This window comes from Pezoporus wallicus, unplaced genomic scaffold, assembly GCF_028554395.1.
Source record: "Pezoporus wallicus isolate ANWC-B61680 ecotype Strahan unplaced genomic scaffold, APGP_CSIRO_Pwel_v1 contig_8047, whole genome shotgun sequence".
NCBI lineage: Eukaryota > Metazoa > Chordata > Aves > Psittaciformes > Psittacidae > Pezoporus > Pezoporus wallicus.
The window spans coordinates 1,924,673-1,939,694 of NW_026639548.1; positions in this window are offsets into that span (position 1 = coordinate 1,924,673).

Below are 15,022 nucleotides of genomic sequence, written 5' to 3' on the forward strand. Positions count from 1 at the left end.
TAAGGGATGTTTGTGATGATGTTTGGGCTGTGATGAGCTGCTTAATGCTGCAGAATTGTGCTAGGTTTGGGGGGCTGGGGGGGTGCTGTGCATGCTCCATGAGGCTGCTGGAGTCAATCAGCCCACGCTGCACAGGGCTCAGCTGTGTGGAGATCATCACTAGCCCCAGCAAGCACTCCCAAGGCAGATGCCAGGCCTTCTTCCAGGTCCCTGCAGGTGGTGGGAGGTGAAGATGTCTGACATCCTGCTGTTTTCTTCTGCTTCCTGCTAAGCTCATCATCTCCCTGGCCCTGATAGGCAGAAGAATGGCAGGATGGTCAACAGTAACAAAACACAAGCTTGAGACCCTTCCTGCAGTGCGCATGCAGCCCTGCTGATGAAAGAGGGCTGCACATCTGTAAGAAGAACTGGAAGTAAACCTGCAAAAAGCGACTGGATGGGGAAGCTGTCTTCCTCTTCTTCACTGCATGTGTGTGACTGTGGGAGAAGGCTGGTGGTTCTGTCTGGTTTTACAGCCCATGGTCATGTCTGCTTCCAGCCAGCAACTGCTTTTCCTAAATTACAGCCCATGTGAACGGAGGATAAATTAATGTTATGTAGCAGATTTCCTAGTGCACAAGAATGCACCAGCTCTTGAACAGGGGTTGTGGTGGCCCTTGCACAGTACCTTCCTCTTGGGGAAAGCACCCCTTTGATTGTAAAGTGTTTTGCTGGAATGGGCTGAATAAAAGGGACCTTAATTCTTCAGTCTTAACTCTGACAGTTAAGTTTTTGCATTGCATCACACAAATAATAGTAATCAAAATGAGTACAGCAGAGTAAAAAACCAAATCAAAACACCAGAAAACCAACAGGAACCCTCACAAGCCAAATCGCTGCTTTTACATAGGAATTATTTTGAAGTGTATTTTTGTCTTGCTAGAATGGCTGGAAAAATATTTGCTCATCAGTAAATTGCTGAAAGGCTTTTCTCTGCCAGCAGAATGAATTTACTTGTGTGTGTGTGTGTGTACATGTATTTTTCAACCTCCCCCCCATAACATTTGAAGAAGAAAGCTGTCATTTTAAAGGAAAAATAGATTTTTACCAAAAAAGTCAGTATCACAAACACTTCTAAAACTTGTTAGTTTTTGATTACTCAGCATGTGTATTGGAATTAGTCTACTCATGTGAGTCATAGGGTCAGGTCTTCCTACTCAAATCACCTTTCCAGACCACAAGAGGCAATCCCTTTAGGACTTATGTCCAGCTGGGCAAGATCTGAGTAGGATTCTTTATGCTGCTACACAAAAATGGTGGTAGTTAATTGAAGTTAATATAATCTCAGTAATCCCTGGCTTTATTGCCCAGGGAAACTTCAGACCTTTCAGGCTCTTCATTCTGCCAAAAGCTGAGATCATGGTTTCTAAACTTTGCTGCTTTGTACCGACATGCAGGTGCTAATCATTTCCATACAGCTGAGCCATGATTTGCTGCTCCTCTATAAAACCTACCAGCTTTTCACAGAGCCCTCTTATATACACTGCTTTACAAGGAACCTGTAACTAACAATTAAACCAGCATGTAATACATTATTTTCTTATAGAAGATTGTTTTATGGGGCAGCATATTAACAAGAGATGCCTGGAGGTATATGGTTCATAGTGTCCAGTCCTTCAGTGGTTTAGGTTTATGCACAGATATGAACATACAACCCTCATTGATAATCAGGTTGCAAGTGGTTTTGTTGGGTAATTGCAGCATTAGTCTTCTCTAACTGAAGCTTCAAAGTAATTTCAGCTTTTTATAATTACAGAGCCAGCAGACTGTAATAATTTCCAAATGTTTTGGAGCTGATTTTAAAGCTGATGTGCAGCACGTAGTTAAGATAAGGCCCAAAGGCCAAGATCCTGAAGGAATGCTTTGGCAGGTGGGCTGGGACGCTTGTTTTTAAACAAAACCTATTGGGGAAATCTTCACTGATGCATGTAGACTTACACTAGCCACAAACTGGTCTGGGTAATGCGGCATCTCTGAATGGGTTGGGGGAGAAGGAGGAGATGTGCAGAGGGGATACGCAGACATGACCAAATCTGTGATATTGGGAACATTTTAATGACAATTTTGATGCAAACCTTTTCAGAAAAATAGTTTTTCTAATAAATTTTTCTAAATGTTTTCCTAAATATTTTTCTTTCACTAATATTTTCTAAGTATTTTTCACTTTCTTTTTAAAGCACTTTAAATACTACTGTCAGTCTAAATCTTAATGTGTCTCAGTGGATGATTTTGAAGCAAGGTTGTTTCATTGATTAGAAACACCTTATCTAGGAAATTTTGGTGGCTTACGGGGTTTCTGTTCACCATATGTAAAGAAGAACTTGTGGGTCAAGGCTTCAGGGGTAGTAAAGGGCTTATAGCTGGTGATGAGTGACTTAAGGGGGTTCTCAAAAACACCTGAGCATGCTGACTCACTAGTTCATTCTTGGTATTTGTGCATAAATAAGCCTGAAAACTGGGCCTGAGGGACACAGAGGATGGGCATCATCTCAATTTTCTCATCCTGGTGACCTAGTCTTAATATCTTTCCCAGTAAAGCTTCTCATGGCTGAACCTAAGGCTGGATATATTGATGCACTTGACATATTCATTCAGAGAACAACCCTCAACTACTTTTCAGTGCTGCAAGGCTTCAATTACTGTGTCTAGGATTATAAAAAATAAATCATGATCTCCATTGTTTCTCAGACTGCCTGAAAGCTATAGGAAGCTCTATTACAGGGGGAGAGCTGGGGAACTATTAGAGAATACCTGGAAAAGAGGGGAGAATGATGTAACTGGTTCTGGCCCAGCAGTTATGTAACTGTGAGTCTGACTTGTGGTATGGGGAGGGAGTTGAGGAGGTTCCTGGCCAACCCAAGGTAATAAGATCAAGTTAAAAAAATCTTTGCATTGGAAATAAAACATTGGATTGGGAGGAATAAGTAATGTGCAAATGGCAGCAAACTCCAGAACTGAGTAGAACTAGCAAAGTTTTGCTCTCTTCCGTTTTCATGGTATTAGAGCAGGGCTTGGTCCTGCTGGTAGTTAAGCTCTTTGCACTTCTCTCTCAAGGAATATGTGAATGTTTCTGCAGAAGTCATGAGCAAATCATGCATGTCTGTGGTGCATGCAGGCTCCTTGGCAGGGCAGATGGCTCTATCGGCAGCTTCTTGGTTCTTCTCTTTTGTGCCATGGAGTGTCGTTTGATTTCAGGTGAGTGAGGGCTCTTTGATGCAGTAGATACTGGTCTGGTAACAGAGGCACTAACTTTCTGAAAGGGTGAGGTTCTCAAAACCAGGAGGCATTTAAGATTTACTTGGAAGGTAAAGGTCTTCAGAGATCTCAAATAACAGCAGAGCAGTGCTAGTGGTACCTTATGGCCCTCTAGCCCCAAACTCTGCCTGTAAGCAAGATGGATGATGATGAGTGCTAATTAAATTGGTGAGGGACAAGTGTGTGCCTACTGCATGGCTTGAGCAAGGCAACGTTGTTGAGCCTGGTTTCTCCTGCCTTGTGCATAGCACCTTGAAAATCAAGTGCAAAGTGTCTTTGCCTCCTTACCTCTGAGCCTTCCTTGCCTACTGCATCATCCTGGGGTTTGTACTCCGAGATAGGATCTTGCGTGTGTGTATGTTTTCAATGTGAAAACTAACTTTTATTGGAAACCAGAGTCATATTTAAAATAAGAGAGCAAAGAATTTTTACCCTTTTATGAAGCTGATCCAAACCTTCAAAGTGTTTTGGTAATCGTGTTTATGGTTTAGAGATTGATTATTTAAGTCTGCGTTAGAGTACACTTTTTAGTATGAAGTAATGGCTCATTACAAGCCAGCTCAGGAATGCTTTGGAGTTTTTCAGGAATTTTTGAAAGCTGGATGAGGAGGGAAGAGTGTGAGGCACTAAGTTTAGCATTTCAAAACATCTGGATCTGCTCTATGGTTTATTTTTTAATGTGTTTTCCATGAGGCTAGTTAAACAGCCACATGGCTTGATGGCAGAACAAATGGAAGTGCAGTGTTTGGAAGGGGACCTCAGATAAAAAGTCAGCTAGCTAACTAGAGTCAAGTGACATGCTCTTGTTTCTGGTGAGGTCGTGTGGATTCACAGAAAGAGCCCATCTTGGCTGCTGCTGTTCCTTTTCTCTGCCAAAAGCTGCTAAATATAAAGCAGGCAAAGGAAGTACTAAATTACAGAACACCTAATCTTTAGTCCTTTTGTTTAATGTCAAATGAGTCTCCCAGATCTCATAAACTAGAAATGAGGACAAAACATAAGGCCAAACACAAGATGGTCTGGGACCTGCACTTGAGCAAAGGGTCTGCTATGGCTGCAGCAGCAGGAAGGATTATTCTGATTGTGCCTCTTTTAGGTTGTGCTATTACAGTGCTGTTGAGAGAGTTGTTCCAATGGGCTGCCTGCACTCAGCAAGGTGTAACAAGACCTGGCCCCTGCTTAGTTCCTCCTAATTTGGGGCAGTCTGATACATTTTTTGCTAGTAGAGAAAGATGGTGTTATATTGCTATGAAATTCATAAGGACCTTGTTGCTGATAGACATCGGCAGAGGTAATGACTTAACTCAAACTCTGCTTGCAAGTGATCTTTAACTATTGCTCTTTGCCATTCTTCCTTTTCCCTTCCGACCTATTTTCCCACCTTTTCTCTCTTCCAAGCATGTGTTTTTATTTTCTTTCTGTTTCCAGCTTAGCCCAGATGCTAAGGAGGCCTCAGGTCTTCAATCCTGCATTTGCATTAGGAGAATGGGGCTGACTAAAGTACAACAGGGGCAGCTCCTGAGGACCGTGGGGTCCATCTCCACCGCAGTTTTATGGCCTTCCCTAAAATCCTTGTCATTCATTGCCATTCTGTCTTAACAGTGACATGCAGTGGCAGTACGGTGCAACAGAGGCAGCTGCAGATGCTGTACAGGCTTGTTACTATATCACTTTTTTGCACTGATATGTGAACACCTTAGAGGATCTTAGTGCATTTTGTGTCCCTGTCTGTAAGGGTTTCATTGCAGGCCAATGCAGGCTGAGGGTGGGGACAGGCATGGAGGCAAGAGAGATAGTATCCTTTAGAAGGCAAGGATGATTTCCATGTTTTCCAGCACATAAGACTAAACCTTCTTGTCCTACTTGATATTATTGTAATAAAAAATTATCCACTCTGTTCTTTTATTTTTCTCTTTTTAATCGCCTGCATTTTATGCATGTGCATGCATATGCAAAACTACAACAAATGTTTCTGTTGTGGTCCCACCATCTAAGAAGTTTTCACTGCTGCTGGGTACAACCCAGGTTTCTTTGTAGCTGGGAATGATTTGTAGAGGTCATTCTGCAAAACGTGTATTTCCCAAGGAAGACTGGAAACTGTGTGGAATCGGTCTTTAGAGAATTGATCCCTTGCAAAATGTTTGCAGGAAGGGTTGGATGGCAATGTTTGTACAGGCAGCGAAGGGAAAAGATGGATTCCTCTGGAAAGAAAGGAGGGTGCCCCAAAGGAATAAAATGACTGGTATTAAGGGCAGGGGTAAGCTCCAGAAGGACAGAGAAAGTCAGGTGTTGATATTTCACAGTACTACTTTTGGGGTGTCTATCTGCTCTGTTTTAGGGATGCAGCTAGTCTACATGCATAAGAAATAAGGGATGTTAGTGTGTAGATGTGAAAAGAACGCTGGAGATGGAGCCAAGGGTAGTGTTATTTGTCTTCCGTGACTTGTACAGATCCCTGAGCTAAGGCGTAGAAGGGTTAACCACTGTGTGTATTAAGGCTACAAAAAGCTTTTCAACTGGGAACATAAATTACTGAAGCTGCTATTCACAAAAACACATATCAGAGATAAAACAACTGCCAAAGCTTTTCAGATGTCTTATTGTGCTTCATCTCATGGTGATGACTGGAGTGCTCTGGGACTACTTTTCAAAGTATTCTCCTTTGTACTTCAAGAATACACAATGGCTCAGCCTTGACATCTATCTTCATATGTAAGGAGACTGATAGGTCACTCGTGATATAGCTGCAAACGTACTATCAAGCATCTTCTGATTGTTTCCAAGCAAGTGTTCTTGTCCTGTATAACACAGAGTATTTAGACGTTTCTTTCCTGAATATCTTACTCGATTGTTATATACTTCGATTTACGGGAAGAACAAGCATTGCACACATTTTTTTCCCTATGCTTAATAATTTGCAGGGAGTCTGAGATCAGTGTTTCCAGTGGCCGCTGGATTCCCTTATTCCCAGCAGGGTCCTACCCTGAGGTGAATATGTAAAAATCCCAAACCCAGAGAGCTGCTGAGGTCCAGATATAGAGGGGTAATACTCAACTAATCAGATATTCATGTGCTTCTGCCCCCTCTGTTTAAAAGCAGCCAGATGCTGCCATGGTCTTCATCAAGTTGAACTAAACAAACAAGCAATTAATGTTGCTGGACCAGGATCTTTTGTTCCCTTCCCAGTCACTGTGGACAGAGGCTGTTCAGCCATCTAGCCGGAGTGATTATCAACTTGCCAGCCTTCTGCCTGTCATGCTTTCATGCTTGGGAAGCTGCAAAATTGTCTATACACAGTTTATAATGGATCAGTTAGATAACTCAGTTCACTGTACGGACACACAAAACACTGGCACAGCTGTTGGTGTGACAAACTGGTGTGTGGCCAGGCTGAGATTTGAGAGCTGGAGGGATTTCTCCATAGAGCTATCCTTTCCCCTCCTTCTGCCTGCTTATTATGTAGTGACCTGAGCATCAGGCCTCTGACATGGAGAAAGTCTCACCTTTTTCCTGGGCAGTCTGATAGCCTGTGGTGCTATAAAGGCAGAATCCAGAGCATCAAGTACATCCCCTCTCTGCACTCAAAAAATAAGCTTTTCCATGTATTAGTTCATGTCTTGTGTCCTGATATAGCTCAGCCACAAACTTAACCCACAAATGCTGCCACATGTACACAAGGGTCAGTTTGAAATCTGTTCATTCATAATCCTGGAGAGATTAGCTACTTGTTCGCACTGGTAACATGTCTACTTTCACCTTGCTGGGAGGCAGAGCTGATTTTGGGCATCTCTGCTCAGTGACACCCAGCTCCAGCAGGTTTTCCATGCCCTGCAGGTGCTGGGGGGTGAATCCAGCCTCTGTTTCTCCCAGTCACTGATGAAACAATCAGTCTGAAACAATGAAGTGGAGTTTCCACTGTGGTGTTTGGGGAAAACCCCTTGGAGGATGTTTTTTGTCTTGGTGTTGGAGTGCTTTCACTTAGGTACAGGACCTTAAGGATACCAGAAACCGATAAAGCTTTTGTTTGGAGCTTAACTAATTTTACAGCTGGCTCAAAGGAGGCTGCATGCTGCTCTCTGGGAGGGTTTTGAAGCTGAATCATGTTGAGATGAAGCAGCACAGTGGTGGTTGGGATGGGGAAGGCTTTCTCTCTTTCACAGACAAGTCAGAGACTTCCTTTCTGCAGGGGGTGATGGATTCTCCCGGAGGATGGTAGATGTCCATGTGTAGTGAGGGATCACAACTGCGGAGCTTTTATGGAGGTTATTGAGTTAAAGATCAAGGAATTGGAAAAGCTAGGGAACATCTCTACAAGCTGGCTTGAGGTGGCTTTTGGGACAGGCTCAGCTGGCTCACATGAGCCAGTAGTGTGAGAATGTGATGAAAATAAGTAATATATTGGGTGGAGAGTCAGTTGAGCAGTGAAAGGACAATTGACCTGCTGCATTTGTGATGGGTAAATAAAACACCTTGAGGAAAGAACCTGAGGTCAGTTCTTTTTTCTGGGATGGAGAGACTGAATCAGAAGCCTACACCTTTCATGGAAGGCAATCAAGTTCCTTTTCACCAAACATTTGGATGTCAACATGAGCAGCTTGAGCCGGTGCAAGATTATAGACTTTTTCATGTGTCAGTCAAAATATCCCGGGGAGAAAAATGTCACATTCTTCCTCTGTGTTACTGGCATTCATGTTTTGTAAAGCACATAGCTTTTTATTTAAAGTAGATCTGCTGATAAAAAAGCTGAACACAGAAGACCAGGAAGTTGCTGGTCTCTAAAAGGGATGCCTGCTGAGAATGTAAAATTAATTTGCTGCATGTGAAAATGCTAGTTGTGGGGACAGATGACAGGGAAGGTGTCTGAAGGAGAATAGCACGGATATGTTTCCTCTATCTTGCCAAGCAAAACAGCCCAATTTTGTTCACAAAGGGCTGTTTCTGGGCTAAGTTGGTAACCTGATCTTTATCCATTTCACACTTGTTTGCTCCTTTCCTAGTCTGTCTCTTCTAGTACAAAACGTTTTTGCGTATCTTATGTAAGGACAGCAAATATGTGGAGGGTCCTGGTCTTTGCCGATGACAAATGCCTCTTTCACTTGCTGAATAATATTATTGCTCTCTGCAAGGTGCTCGGGGTCTTTAGGGGACACGCTGGTCCAGGCTTTCCCCATGGCAGAGCCCTGCTGTTAGGATTTGGTTCATAGGTACAGCTTAACAGAAACAAAGAATGGATATTCTTGGGGTGAATTACTTGTTCCCCTGATTAAATAAACTAAACTACATGTGCAGGAAAATTGCATAGGATGTCCTAAACACTCCAGACCCAAAAGTGTACCAGAAACGGAACCAGCCATTTCTCTCGGTTGCTGCCTGTGCCCTCCATAACACCTTCCTTGTTTCTCTGGCACCCAACTGCATTTACATCTCTAGGTTCAAGGACTCTAATATTAACAGCAGATCCCGGGATGCAAGCTTGCATTTCAGGCATGGATTGACTGTTGGCTATGTGACCTCGGCTGTAAGAAGATACAGTAGCTCTGTGGTGCTCAGCTGAATTTCAGTTCTGGGTTAAAACAAGCCCTCATTATCCTGGTCTGCACTAGATTTACCCTTACACACAAAACATGCAGACAGATGGGGGCTTCATTGCCGATTTCAGCCAAGACTGCATGAGGAAAAGCACATTTGTATTTCTGCTTTCAAAAGATGATTTGAGGTGCATGCTTCAACCTGCCTCCACGATTAACACCTGTGGGGTCCAGCCTGGAGGCAAGGAACCAGGAGATCCAAACTGTACTTTCAGGATTCCTAAAGCTTCTTGGTTGAATTGAACATGGCTTCAAATTGATTGTTAGATCAGGGAGTGTGGGTGTAGCTCGCTCCATTATAATCCCCACAAATTGCTTTGTAATCGAAAGCTTTTGTTCCAGTGTCAAGTGGTTAAGCACCAAGTAAGAAGATCTATTTTACAAGACCAGACAAGATCTGACAGACAGCGGAAACTTAACTTTCAACAAATATAACAATCAACATGAGAGAACCAAAAGGTCCTCATTAAGCACTGCTGTTTTTAATTAATTGGTCCTTCAGATTTACTTCTTTAAAGCTGCTAACAGCCTTAAGCCTTTCCTAGATTAATTACAAAAGACGAGCAAATCACAATAATTAGTTTAGCCTCAGGCTCTCGCTAGGCCTCTGACCTATGTGTGTAGGTTTGCTCCATGCAGCGTAGACAGGGGGAAGCAATTTGCCTTCTTGTCTTGTTTCTGAATCAGAATTTCTGGCAGGAAGTGGTTTTTTATTTTCTTCAGTTGTTGAAAAGTGTAATTTTCCTTTCCCTAATATATTCTTGTCACTTAGCTTAAAATGATCCCTCTGCTGTAACGACTCCCACTTGGGCTGGAAACCCTCCTTCACCAACAACTGCTCAGTCAGTGATGATGACTTTCAAGGCTTGTAATTCTTGGCTTATGGGGCCTACGGACTCGGGGAAGTGTCATTAAAAATGAATCATGCTGCTCCCCTGGGGATGTGCTTGCTTCCCGGGATGCACATTAACGTGAATCCATCACCCCTCCCTTGCTGCAAAGGGCTGGTAAGTCAACAGTGCAATGTAAGAATGAATTTCAAAGGGGAACATATATATGTATCTATTCATAAAGAGAGAGGCTTTCTGTATGTGTCTGTAAGAGGCAGAGCCACTGCTGCACCGAGGAGCTGGTGTTCTTTAGGCCTTTTCCTGTCTCTGTGCTTTCATCTGTAACTTGATGCAGACTTTTGGGGCTGTTTCTATTCCCTTCATTCGTGAGACAAACTTTCCCATTTCAACAGTCATCCCCTAGGTTGTAACGAGTCTGTTGACAGTGTAATGGCTAAGTATAGTTATCTGTGCTTGGAAATTGTGTGCCTCAGTTTCCCTACCTCTAAAATGGGCACGGTACCATCCCTTGGAGAACAGCTACGTGTTTTAACTTACACGTTCTGTAAACTGCTTTGAGATCCTAGGCTGATGTGGAGATAAGGGAAAATTATTGCTGTTTGTGCTCTTGATTAGATAATCATCTGCTTAATTTCCTGTGAGTTCTATGAGACTTATCAAGGCACCGAAGAATTATGCTAAAGTGAGGTTTAAGAAGTGACATCATCACCGTACTGCACTGTGACAAACCCCACTGTAACCACGGATAACCGCTAAAACCCGTTGTTCTGAGATACCTGCTCTGCCCTTCCATGGGGCTTTTCCCCAGGGTGAAGCTAAGTGGGAGGTCCCGGGGTGAGGATGGGAGGGCTGCCTGCTCCCTGTGCCCCGCTGCAGGCAAGAGGATCCATCGCTCCAAAACGTTTTAGCACAGAAGCGGGTGAAGTCCTGCTGCCAAGAGGGGAGCATCCCCTGCAAAGGTACTTTTTAAGCAGTGTAGTGCTGTATTAGCCCAATATACTGTGGTGTGTTTTCCGTCTGAAAACAAAAGGAGATTTAACTTCTTCATTGGAACTTTTGGGTCCCCTCTTGCCACCTACCTGACCTCTGTCTCACTGCTTCCGGGTTCAGGTTTAAAAGGGGTTTTTGTATTTATTTTTATGCTCTTAAGATGTCGTCTTCCAGGCCAGAGCAGGCAGCTGAACTGCTGCATGCTGAACTGCTGGGCATTGCTTTATTATCTGGAAGCTGTAGAGTGCCATCAGCTCACTGCTGTGCCCCAGCTAATAAATCTGGGCTATTTCTTGCTAAAAAAAAATCCCATCTGATCTGGCACAAGGGGTAGAAACTAATGATAATTTTTTCACCTTAAATACGGACTACCTGCGATGGAGTGAATCCCCACTTGGAAAAGACTTTGCTCACCTCTAGGACAGTCGTTATCATGGATTTCACAGCAGCAGCTGGACAACGGGAGCAACAACCGAAGCTCGCTGCTTCCTACTCCCTCCAGGTCCGTGAGGAAAATCCTGGCCAGCACAGCAAATCCACTTTCCTTTTATTGCTCTGACAAAAAAAAAAGGGGGGTCCTTATCTCTCTAAACTAGAAGTGTAATGGGAATCAAACAGGGGCCTTCCTCTTCCTTCTACTTATCGTTTCTTTGTCCCTCTAAATTTGTCTCTGTTCCTGGATCTTAACCTCCCACCCCAAGGGCAGGACAGAGCAGGCTGATAAGCTGTCTGCAACCATTGGTATTGAAGCAATTATTCAGCAGCTGCAGCCCTTTGCCGCTGAGCAGAGATTACCATCTCTATCCCTGAGAAAACTATCTCCATGCCTCCCTAATGCATCCTGGCCTGCAGACCTCATTTGTGTCACCTCCTGGCTGAACGACCAAAGTGATGCAGTCCTGAGATCTTTACTGCTCTTTCTTTGAACTCTGTCCTCAAAACAAATGTATTTTTCCCCCTCTTTTTCCTGTCTTGCTTATGTTTAATTCTGTTCATGGGATCACGGGATAGCAACACTCCCACTTGCTTCAGAGAGCTGGTCCTGTGTATTTTCTGTCCTTTGAGAATATATGCAGTGACACAGGCAGACTATTACTGCAAAGAGCTGCTCTGCTACATGTATGCTAATATTGCCTTAGTTAATAGCTCAGATTCATAGCTAATTTCAATGCAGTTGGGGAAATGCCTGCAATATTTCTATGGATTTTTAAAATGATTTGCCTGTAGTTTCTAGGCAAAAATTGTCGCAGAAAGCAGACATTATATTTCAAGATTTGCAAACTCGATAGCCTGGAAGTGTGATCAGTCCCCAAGACTGGGAGTGCAGCCTCAAATGTTTGCATTCACCCTCAGCTCAGAGTTGAAGAAATGTGAGCATCAGTAAATTGTCACCAGTTTAAGCACTGAAGGCAGGGGAGTTCTGATGCATTCCAGAAGTTAAAAGCAGAAATGAGGGTCATCTTTTGGGGTATTGTTTTCAGAATGTGTTTACTGGTACTGTCCCAGTAGCTACCACCATGGACATACTCAGGCAAGAAATAAGAGAACTCACAATAGCTCTTTTCACTTCTATGAATTGATGATAGTTATCCAGCATATGAACTGGGTGCAGTAATAGAGCAACCTGTTGCACTCTCCAGCTCTCCCTCCTGTGACTGCATGGCTTTAAGAAGGTCTTTACCTCTCTGCTTCATCACGTTTGTTTTGTACTGAGATTTCATTATCAAGCTGTTTGGATAAGAATGGGGTGATGAGAAGTGTGAGGAGGCTGCATGTGCAGAAACAGGCAAGACAAAAATCACTCCTGCAGAACTTTCCAGGCAGGAGTTTCCTCTGCTTGAGGCAAGAAAAGCCCTATGGGAATGTCAAATATTTCAGCAGAGAGATTGAAAATACAAATAGTTTCAGCAGAGCAAAAAAGGCCCCTGACACCATTAACACCAAAGCCCTCAGTGGTAACGATGGCAGCTCTGCAGGCAAGATACAATGGACGCAGAGGAAAAATGGGGTTTGCCCCCCCCCCCCCCAAAAAAAAAAAGCATTTGAAAGACCTTAAATCAGCAATTGAGCTTCTGCTTTCCTTTACACATGGCATGACCTAGACCTGCGCTGCTTTTGGTGCTGCTCCTCCGGACGTGTGTGCATGGGAGCACGGAGGGGCCTCTGCTGGGGCAGGATGGATGGGAAGATCAGATCCGTTTTCCGAGTTATGGATTTAGCAATAAACAATAACAATTTCCCCTTTATACAAACAGCAATAGGGGAAAAGAAACAAAACCTTTGCCTCATTTCCTGTTGTGTTTTGAGGTTTCTTACCAACACTGAAAACCGCAGTTCATTACGGGAAGTTTTAGTGGTCTGTATCTGCCAGTGTTTTAAATCAGTACTCGCCATCAGCAAATGAGACATTTTTCCCTTGAAGTAGGAGGGGAATTTCACTCTTTTATGTGTGTTTTGTTTGAGAAATTGTGTATTCACGTTTCTTGTCAAGTTCCTCATTTAGAACATTTTGAAAAGCTACACTAACCAAACCAAGAATGTTTTGAATGCTTTTCCCTCAAGTCTGGTGAATAACACTTCACCATTAGCCTGCACTTTTGCTAGGAGCTTGGGAGCGTGGCAGTCTCTGGTCTGTTGTCAGCTTGGTTTTATGTAGCAGGCTCTTAATAGAGACACTAGTTTTCAGTAGTGCACTTGTTCTGGAGATACTTGTGAGATTGAGATGCTGGTAAATGTTGATAAAGTTCGTAGGCTTATGTTTTATACCAGTTAGGATGCTGGGATGGCATTGCATGAGGTGCTGTACAGGTATATGGGTAATGGTGCCTCCTCAAAATGTGCTGTAGCAGGCACATGTGAATTAGTAGGCAAATAAAACACAGCTTCTCCAGGGGAGTGGGATTTTCTTCAGAACTGATGGGAAGTGGCAGCCAAGCAGATTACCTGCTTACCTTCAGTTTGCTCTCTGCGTGCGTAAATGGTATGCAGTGGTTTCGCCCATGCTTTGGAGAAGATGGGTTGGGATGCTGTGGGTGGGGGGGGTGGAACACCACCTCTTCCAGTAGGGTATCAAGCCTGAACTGAGCCCTGTCTTTTTCACTGCCTCGGTTGTGATTCAGAAGAACCCTGTTAGTCTTTCCCTCCCCAGCTGCCAGTCTTCAAAAGCAATAGGACTGGTTGTATTAATCTAATTTTGTGGAGTAACCCAAGATGCTCAGGTGAGAATAAGCACAAGAAATGTAGGGCTCCCCCAATGGCTGTGTGTTTCTGTCTAGGCAGCCAGGCCCTGAGCAAAGCCAAACCTCCCTCTTGGCCTGCTCTGAGAGTTTTGCACTGTGAGGAAGCCAGTTTATATGGTGTTATCCCTACAAGTTATAAGAACTGTCCCGCTTCCAACTTACTGCTAGCAAAACAGAGGCTAGCAGAAGTTGACCAGCAGCACTAGTTTGGGCTGCCCCAGCTGGATCTGGGTTGTTGGCCATGCCAGCAGAGGATTGCTGGGAAGAATGCCCCTTTTTGTGAACTTGTGCATGGACCACACAGATGTGGAGGTCTCTGTTACTCACTCGCTTGGATTTCCTGCATTACAGGGTTTCTCAGCTCAAGTCAGCCAAATCCAGCAGTGAGGCGGACAGCTGCAAGACTGGCACATCTGCAGTGTGCATGTAGGAATACATCTCCTGGCTTGTTGCAGCTCCTGGTGCCCCCTTCTCATGCCTGATCCCTCTTAAGGGATCATGGCTCCCGTATACAAGGGAATCGGACAAGGATGGATTCATTTCAAGGAACAGCAAGTGGAAATCTGTGACAAGCTGGTGGGGTCCTGCACTGGCTGTTTGTGGGACTGGTCATGGCTTGGGCAGACCCATCCTTGGATTTCATAGTGTTACCGTTGTGGAGTTCAGGTGAGGAGATGGGAGCAGAGGAAAGCAAGGAAGGCAGAGCATCTCTCTGAGCCTGGCTGCTTCAACACTTCTCATGCACACATGCGCTTCTATTTTTCCAAAACCCTTCTGCTGAAGTAGGAGTTGTTATTCTTGACAGAAACCACAGAAATAGCTGGTTGCAGTCCTGCTTAGTGCCACTCCAGTCAATGGACCGGTGCCCACTTTATGAAAGAAAATAGATTCATTCTATCTTTACTTTTTGCATAGGGATAGCAGAGCTAAGTTCAAATCACATCACTTCTCCAGCCTGAGGTGGACAGAAATGTGAGTGCTGTAACATGAGTAAACTCGTGGCAATTCTTCACAGCTTAACCATCTCTCATCTTACCTCAAGCACCATGTCAGAAAAAGC